Raw genomic sequence first — 9,693 nt, 5'->3', positions numbered from 1 at the left:
ACTGCCGACGATATTCTATTGACAGTTGGTGCACTAGGTAGGGGTGTGCATACTATTTCTATGATGAACAAGATGGTACATTTTCTAGGCTCTTCGCCCTCTCCAAAGCCCGGCCAGATCTTTACGGTTGGATCGATCTCTTGGGTCATCAATGCTGACAGAGACAGAGAGATCATCAAGCTGGTGTAGATCAATTCTACGCCAACCACACCAACTCCTGCAATAGTAGATCTAATCTCGGAACTGCTTCCGAGTTCATCTTCACCAACAACTCGCCGCCTGCTGCCCCGCTACTCAAGGAAGTATGTCAACAACGATGATCTGATTATATCTATTGATCAGGTCGGCCAGAAGCTCACTGACCGCCTCTCCCTCATAGAATTGGCTCTGACCACTCTGGTTCAGCGCCAACCACCTTCCAGTTCTGATCTATTGGAAGCTGATCGGGATACCCTAAGGGACAAATTCGCTGACTAGACAACATCATTCATCGCCGACCAGCTGTTCTGACTAAAGATAAGTACCCTTCCTATATATGTATTTAATACAATTTTCTCCTTGGTGCTTCTCCAATTATTATTTCTCCGATCATTCTCCATGTTTAGTATCTTTAAGATACTCCATTTAATTTTCATGTATACCATCTTAAAGATGACATACAAACTACACATAAAACAAATCCCTGAATGGTCATGTTAACGCTTGGATGTTCCTAGAGACTGCCCAGTCTCCGGCTTCTCCCTACATGTGCATGAGCGCCTGCCCTCTGTTGTTAGGGGTGGTTGGTAGTGGCTCCTTAGCATCACCCTGCTCTTCCTACATGCACACGGGCTCCGTGCTCCGCGTTATGGTTAACATGCTAGCTAGGGCTAGAGACTTAGCTATACACTAATTGGTCAGATGGTTTATATTAAATATAAACACATCTCTAAAAGAAAACTTAATGTTTACAATATATTTAAGATACTCTTCATCAACTCACTGACTATCCATGTTCTCACTTGCGTTACCAAAAACAACCCTGTTCTTGATCTCACTCCTACACGTGCACAGGCGCCAGCCCTCTGCGTTATAGGTGGTCAGCAGTGGCTCATCGGCGATGCCTGTGCTCTTACGCGTAAACAGGTGCTAAGCACTCTACGCTATGGAGTATGGGCTAATCGGGGCTAGTGACGCGATACAGAACCAACTGGCAGGAAGTTACTCATATTTAAAATATGAACACTTCAAACAAACATAATGTCTATCTATTCCGCTCTGCTGCCTTCATCGCCGAATTCATATATTTATTTTTACATCATGTACTACCCGTTCTACATATTTGTATTGCAGGATCATCGTCTAGGTGGTCGGGCCACCTAGCACCTGGACTTCTCCGCTGATCAACTGGTCAGACTACAAGGTTTATGGACTTCATCGCCGACCAGTTGATCGAACTGTTCGTCAGTCACTTCTACTTGGCGCTCACTTCATCGCTGACCAGTTGGTTGGGCTGCTCGGTGCTTGATTCTTCGCCAACCAACTAGTCGGATTGTTCGTCACTTCATCATCAGCTACGCTAGGGGCTCGCTAGCTAAGTTGGGGACTCCACGACATTTGGATTGTTCGTCGCTTCATCGTCAACTACACAAGGGCTTACCAGCTAAGCTGGGGACTCCTTGGTGTTCAGATTCTTCGTGCAAGAGTTGCCAGCTAAGGCTGGGGACTCCCTTGGCGGCCGGGTCTTGCTACGTCTCATCGGTGTGCTATCAAGCTACTCGATGCTGTTTGGATCAGGGTGCTGATCTTGGACAGCACGTCTAGGATCTTGATACGCACATGTCAGATAACATCGACAAGCTTTCAAACTTCTTTTCTTTAACCCTGCTATAAGATTCATTCTTCATCTTCTAGCAGGCTCAGGGACTAAGTGGCTACACTTCACCTGGCGGTGAATGTAGTGCTTATTTCTTGATTTACCATCCTTATTGATGGAGTCTAAGTGGCTACACTTCTCCTAAGGGGAAGAATTTTCAAATTTTATCTTGATCCCCTTACATCCTTCTAGCAAGCCTTACTTGGCTAAGTCCGAGGTCTTCTAACTAGTTAAACTGGTCGGTATTGACTTTCACCGCCCAGGTCACCAGTTAAACTGGTCGGCTTTGATTTTCACCGCCCAGATCACCAGTTAAACTGGTTGGCTTTGACTTCCACTACTCGGATCACCAGTTAAACTGGTCGGTTTCATGTCAAACTGGTCGGACTTGTTCAAGACGACGCTGCTTAGGATAAAAGGCGCTTGGGGACTAGCTATGGGGGGTATAACCCTCGGTACCCATGGCAAGGGACATGGGCCGCACGGTCAGGGACGGTCTAGCCCACAAGATTCAAGACTTGTGGCGTACGACACTGCTCGACGTACACTACAAGACATCTAAAAGATTTGATCGGATACTACAGATATTGTAATCTAATACTTGCCATGTAACCAACTAGGATACTTTTCTTGTAACCCTACCCCTCTAGAGTATATAAGGAGGGGCAGGGGTCCCCTAGACGGCAGACCTGATCACACGCAATATCATATGATAGTCAATACAAACCAATAGACCACGGGCGTAGGGTATTATATTGCGTAGATGGCCCCAGGAAAGAGTACTAAGGTGCTCAGCCTCCGACTGACTCACCAGTCAACCGTAGGCTCAGGGGCTACACCCACCGGGTGCGCTCGCGTGCACCTGTCAGAAGATGGACTACCGATGAGTTCCCCCCCCTTTGGGGGTAGGGCGCCTATGTCTACTCGGCGTGCCTCCACGGGTTTCGCCAGTCCCCTCATTAGGGGCTGGGTGCCAATATCCCTCGACATGCCTCTGTGGCCTTTGTCTGTCCTCCCCGTGGAGGCTGGGTGCCTAAATCCTACTTGGTTACCCTACAAGGTACAACAAACCAAGAGAGAAAACACCAAAGTTCCAATAACCAGCACACCTCCATGGCGCAATGGGCACAGGAATTACAAAGCAAATACAAGCTTTCATTAAGCTAAAAACACAAGCCCCAGGCTTTTACAATAACACGCAAAGCATGTGTGAACAGCCCTAGGACTGCTCTGCACCTTGGGGCATGAAGCGGAACAAGGGAGCTAAGATCATTGTTCTCCCGCTACAATGCTCTCCTCCCTCTCTTCATCATCTGATCCAAAATCCAGGACAGGGGCCCATTCGAGACGTACAATGCTCTCTCCTTACGAAGAGATCTTCTATCATCGTACTCCCATGCACTCTCAAAAATAGCAACTCAACAGCACCTTTATGGCTTCACAGAAGCCCCAGAGGGGCTCGGGGGCTCCTGTCAGGTTCATAAACCCGGGGTCCCCAATGGACCCGCTTCCCTGCAATACTTGGCCCAGCAGGCAGCACAGCTACAGCGCATGTCTAGGCCAGCCTAGATACACAATGGCAGGCCGAGACCACGATCCGGTCCCCGATCGGCACCTTCGGTCAAGAGACCTGGTCGGAGCCCCAACCGGAAGGCCTGGACCATAGTCCGACTCCGACCCTATTCCTACGATCAGGGATATGTCGAACCTTTGCTCGCCTCTTTCCCGACCGACATGGTCTGGGCCGACTAGGAACGACCGACCAGGACGCCTGCTCGATGTGAGCCCAGGGAGCAGGCGGAGCAGATAAGATAAGGCACTTAAGTCAACCGTAATGCCGAGGGCCATACCCTGCCATGCCCTGCGCACCTGCAGGACGGTGCTATTAGGCCATGTCAGACAGACACTATATAGCCTTCCAGACGTGTCAGAACACAAACAGTATTATGGGCACCGTCGTTTGCCGTCACTGGCGAACACTGTGCAGCCTGCCAGGTCATAAACAGTAAGGTGGGCAAACACTGTGCAGCATGTCAGATACAACAGGTCGTGAACAGTAAGGTGGGCGATGGCGTGTCGTACCCGACGGCGTGGGCAACAAGACTAGGTAGCACACGTACACATTATCTCCCTTTCCGTCTTTGACTTATAAGGCCATCCCCTTCATCTATAAAAGGGGATGCGCTGTCTTCTAAAAGGACGACGGCTAAATAGCTTAACAGCTCTAGAGCTCGATAGCTACACAGTCTACACGCTCTCAACAGCTGATAAGCTCAGACACACAGAGCATATGCTCTAATACTTAACGCACGTTTGAGCATCCGTCACTCTCTTTCACTCGGTTCAGAGTCCGACCGGGCCTCTAACACCTCCCTTCCTATTCCTTACTCGATTGTAACGCCACAGCAAACTTCGAGCACATGGACTCAGGAATAAAGTCACCGATCGACTGAAACTAGATGTAGGGCACGTTGCCTGAACCAGTATAAACCATGTGTCATCGCATGCTAGGCCACATCTGATCATAGCGCATGACAAAACTATAAATATTTACTTGTTGGCCATATTTCGCACCAACAATAGATGATAAGAAAGATAACACAAAGACTGATGGTAAATAACATAGATGCTATTGCAGATTGATTCGGAGGGATCAAACAAGCAAAGCACTTTATTTTCAATTAACTAGCTTATTAGAAAGTGTGTTCCGGGGACAAACTAATGTTTGATAGGCAATAATAAAAATAAAAGAGACGAAGAAAATATTAGGACCTAATTTTTATTTATATAAGATACTATTAGAGATTAATATGGAGTAAGAATAGAAAACTATACTATAAATAGTACCATTAACTAGCTGATTAGATAATTAAGTAACTAATTTGGGGGGCGTATTATGGGAGCTATGGGAAGGTTGGGGGTGCCAGCCCCCCTTCCCTCCGCCACTAGTCCGATGTCCACACGCTGCACCCACTCTCTGTGTCACCTGTGCCGCGCCCACCCGCCCTCTGTGTCGCCGCTGCCCGTGCCACCTCCACCAAGGCCTCCATGTGACGCCGCCTAGCTTCGCATTGCCGGCGAGCTCACCGGTGACCTCCACCCGCCACCCACCCACCCTCTGTGCGCACCGCCGCCCATGCTGCCCACACCCGCCCTCCATGCGTCTCCCCAACTCCGCTTTGTCGGCGAGCTCTGTGCCGCTGGCGAGCACACCGGTGACCTCCACGCGCCGACGAGCCTCCATTTGCGAAGCAACAAGGAGATGTTTGCGCTGAAAAAGCATGTTGCAAACGTTTTCGAGTGTTTCAGGTGCTTCAGAGGTATGTTGCAAGTGTTTTATATCGATGTTGCAAAAGTAAATCGGGATGTTGCACATGTTCCAATGACAAAATACGCATGTTGTAAGCTTATGTTTCAAGTGTTTCAGGTGTTTTAGACGTATGTTGCAAATGTTTTATCTGGATGTTTCAAAAGTAGATTTTGGTGTTGCATATGTTGCAATGGCTATACACGCATGCTTTTAATGTTTCATCTATTTTAGACACATGTTGCAAATATTTTATCTGGATGTTTCGACATATGTTGCAAATGTTTTATCTAGATGTTTCAAAATGAGATATGGTGTCGCACAAGTTGCTATGGGTATATACACATGTTTCAAGCGCATATTTCAAGTATTTCATCTGTTTCAGATGTATGCTGCAAGTGTTTCATTTGGATGTGTTAAAAGTAGATCTCGGGGAAGCATATCCGCCGTGGGTCAACATGCCGCCGTGGGTCACCACTCACGCCCGTTGGTGCTACTGCTGCGTGAATGCGGGCATGTGAAACGAAGCAAGCTCGGGGTGGTCTCCGCGAATGCGTGGGCCTACGCGGCCTACGAAGCGGGATGGATGCGGGGCGAGGGAGCTGCGTGCGTCACGTGCGGGCGTGGGAGCACCATCCAACGCTAGCGCCTCGGATCGGACGTCTAGATGCTAGCAAGTGCATTAAGAAAATGCCCACACGATTTTGCTTGCTAATTACGGTTTTTTTAATGTGAATGAAAATTAAGTACAGCAAACTCGTAGTTGTAGTAGTGCGTGTAGTTTTTTTTTCTCGACGGGGGAATATAGCCCATTTTTCATTAAGCAGAGAGAATTACACGACGCAGCTACGAGAGAACCCTCGTAGCACAGATTACCTCGTAGTCGTAGTAGTGCGTGTAGTAGCGAAGGAACATTAATTAACACCTAATCAAACAGTTTAAGTCCTACTCCTTCATCCTCGCAGGCCATGACGTGCTGGGCGAGATCCTCCTTTGCCACGGCGTTCGCCTGGCACTCCATGCGGACCGGCCTGTGTTGGCACGGCTCCATGGTCACCATCCGCACGCACGGCGGCTCGGGAACCCTGTGCTGACGCGCGGGGTACAGCATCGTCGGGCGCAGGCCCGCGAGGCTGCCGCTTATGTACCCGAACGTGGAGGTCCCCGACGTGAGCAGCACCTCGGAGAAGCTGAGCAGAGGTAGATCTCCCGCGAGCGCCTTCTGGTTGTGCCCCCGTTGTCCGGTCACCTCCACCTTCGCATGGGTAGGCTGGAACACGCTGACCCTTACGCCGCCCTTGGCGGCGTGCTCGTAGTACCGCGACTTGAGCAACTCGTAGTAGTTCGCGTACAGAGACGCGATCAAGATGGCCGTGGAGCCAGCTGCTGCTGCTGCTGCACCGGAACCACTAGTGTTCGTCGTCGTCTTCGTGAGGTTTTCATCTTCAGTTTCTGGCAGTATTTGTTCCTGCCGGGAGCACGCAAGGATCTGGCGATACATGTCGTCGGCCGAAATCCTGCCGAAGTTGAAGATCCTGATCTGTATGCCGATCCTCTGGTTCGCCTGAGCCTACGAGTTGTAGTACCTCGTGACCAGGCCCCACACGGAGTTTGTAGGGTGAAACAGGTAACGGGAGAGGAGATGGGACAGGCTCTCCATCGCCGGGAACAGCCGGTGGAGCTCGCCGTGGAACTCCCCCATCGAGTACAGCGACGGCACGAAGTACTTGTCGCTGAAGACCAGCAGCCAGCTCACCTTGGCGAGCACGAGCTGGTCGGCGCCGCAGTAGAACAGGTTGTCTACGTCCCGCTCGTGGCACAGGTTCAGAAACACCCACGGTGGCACGGACTGCGCCGTCGCGTTCGCCGGGTCGTCGTTCACGACGATCTTCTTCTTGTCGAGGAGGTTCTTGTACGACTGCTCGGGGTTCACCCCGAGGTCGGACAGGTTGGCGATGGGGAAGTCCGGCGGGAGCACCCACGTGGCGTCCGGGAATGGCTCGCAGAACAGGTCGGCGAAGTCGGCGGGGACGTGCACCAGCATGACGCGGTCGGAGAGGAGCGCGTAGAGGAAGGAGCTCACCAGGGACAGCATGCGGTTCCGAGGTCGTTGTAGGGGAGCCAGACGAGGTAGTTGCACTCCGTACCGGCGCCGCCGCCGCCGCCGGAGCCGGAGCGGAGCCGCTCGATGGACTTGGCGTAGAGCGGCGTGCCGGGGCCGCACTTCTTGTGCCGCGCCTCGTAGGCGCGCAGCTTGCGCAGGAGGTACGCGGACGGCGCGTAAGGGGAGTACTTGAAATACTGCGCGGAGTCGAACCGGCTCAGGCACGAGCCGCGGTCGAAGCCGCCGTGCACCAGCAGCCCTCCGAGGAGCTCGTCGGCCTTGGTTGCACTTGCAGCACCGGTCGTCGTCCTAGCATCAGACGAACCTGCATGGAGAGTCGCGAGACATGAAAAATTGTGACGTGGGTGTGAGGACTGTTGAGGAAGTACCTCCAGTCATGGCGGCAGCGCTCTGCCAAGCTCGTGACACGCTCTCTTGCCTGCTGGTCAAGAACACGAGGAAGGGCAGCGTCACCAGGCCGGCGGCGACGAGCACCGCGCCCGCCTTGCGCCACCTCCCGTCCTTCCCCAACCGCGTGGCAGCCCTCGCCGTCGGCCATGCCTCCGCCACCGGATCGCCCAGCTTATGCGGGCCTACAGCGTCACCCATCTTCATCACCTCGCGGCTCTCAGTCTCAGTGTGCACGAGCACGATCAGAATTGTCGTGCCGACGCTTAAATATCATTGTACACCAATTGCACTTGTTTTGGATTTGGACTTCATATCGGTTGGTTGGGGTGCTCTGTACGTAAGAGGTTGGAGTGACAGGGCCGTAAAGTTGCAGTTTTGGCTCATTTGGATCTAAAATACGAGATTTGGACTCGATGAACACACAGGCACACAGCTATGAGGTCGTTGACTTTGAACAATTGAGCAATGCTGCGATATAGTTCGGTGAAGATATGGCTGACACCGGCCCCTCCTCGGAAAACACTATTGCATTGCACCACTGTTGATTACTTGGAGATATAGCCATACGATTTTCCCCCATGTAAAGGAAAATAAATTATCGAGCGTCACGTAAGATGTTTTGCTGATATGGCATCCACAATTTTTTTTAAAGGTAGGATGAACTTGGAGATATAGCTTAGACTCATCATCAATATCTAACACTAAAAGAATATGCTCACATTTTAGATTACATTCATTCTCATCGATACAATAATAACATAACAATTAATTATGTTAGGTTTCATAGAAAAACAGCAATTCGATACAATGCATTGTTTGAATTATTTTTACACATCTACTTAAGGTTGTACCAATAATATGGCAGTCTTAGATATACTCTCTGAGATTAGTTTAACAGAATCCGGAGTCAATGCATAGAGGACATGCCACACGATGCATTCAGCGTATGTGTTGCTTTTGCGTATGAAAAGCTCTTCACCACGACCTCGAGGAGTCGAGGGCATTAAAACAGTAAAGGACAATAATGGGCCTGTTCGGCTGTTCTGGATCGGCTGGCTGGGCTGGCTTGGCTGCTGTTCGACGGCCCAAGTCCAGCCGAACCGCTAACCTAATAGCCAACCTCTTAGGCCGCGTTCTGCTCCTCTCCCTCAGTCCGTTACCCTACGCGTCGCGCGGCTAGGGTTTGCGCTCGCTCGCCTCTCCTCCTCTTTCCTTCGCGCGGGCCGCGACGGTCGTTAGCTCCGCTTCACCATGCCTGCCCCCGCAGCTGTCAGCGCCTCCATTCCCTCCTGCCTCTCTCCGCCGTGAGGGGGGCCCCTCGCCGTCGACAGCCTCCGCCAGTGACGGAGCCAGAAAAAAATTATAGGTGGGGCGAATTGCAACGAAGAAATGAAACAAAAAGACACCATATTCACAATGGTGTCGTACTACAATCACACAAATCATTGCAAAACCGATGCAATCACATATTATGACGAAAAGTAGACAAGAAACACAAGATGTTACCTCAAATTGAAGAATAAACTAGTAGTTCTTTATCGGTTGATCCATACATTGCAAAATACAAATAACGAATGGATGAACCTATAAATTGAGGTGCTGCCACTGGTGCTCTCTAGCTAACTGTCCACGACCACGGCTAGCCCCTGTGCCGGGTACACCCTCAACCTCCTCATGGTGGACCTCCTCCTATCCTCCTCCGGTCCTCCCTACATCGCAGCAGCCAGTAGAGAACAGAGCACCAGCAGGCCAGCAGGCAATAGCGGCCGTCCACAAACGCAATGCCACAGCGGACGGAGGCCGGAGCTGGGCGGGCGGCGCGGCATGGGCCGGTGGGCAGTGACCAGCTCTCACAGTCTCTCAGCATCTGCGTTTCGTCGATTCAGAAATTGGGGATGGGGATAGGGGAAAGATTCCAACGGTGGGCTTTGGTGGGCCTCTCGCCTCTACCGAGTTAAAGTGAATGAAAAGGCCTCTTGGTTTCTTCTTCTTCAGTGCTGCAGTCGCTCTGCCCGT

General features: G+C 51.2%; 1 pseudogene; it reads right to left on the bottom strand.

Annotated features, from left to right (window-relative positions):
- Nucleotides 1-6,087: 6,087 nt before the first annotated feature.
- On the bottom strand, nt 6,088-7,881 carry LOC136523706 (probable fucosyltransferase 8; annotated as a pseudogene).
- Between the last annotated feature and the right edge of the window lie 1,812 nt (nt 7,882-9,693).

This window comes from Miscanthus floridulus, chromosome 18 (assembly GCF_019320115.1).
Source record: "Miscanthus floridulus cultivar M001 chromosome 18, ASM1932011v1, whole genome shotgun sequence".
Taxonomy (NCBI): Eukaryota; Viridiplantae; Streptophyta; class Magnoliopsida; order Poales; family Poaceae; genus Miscanthus; species Miscanthus floridulus.
Note: the sequence above shows the minus strand (reverse complement) of the source record. Positions and strands in the feature narration are given on the sequence as shown.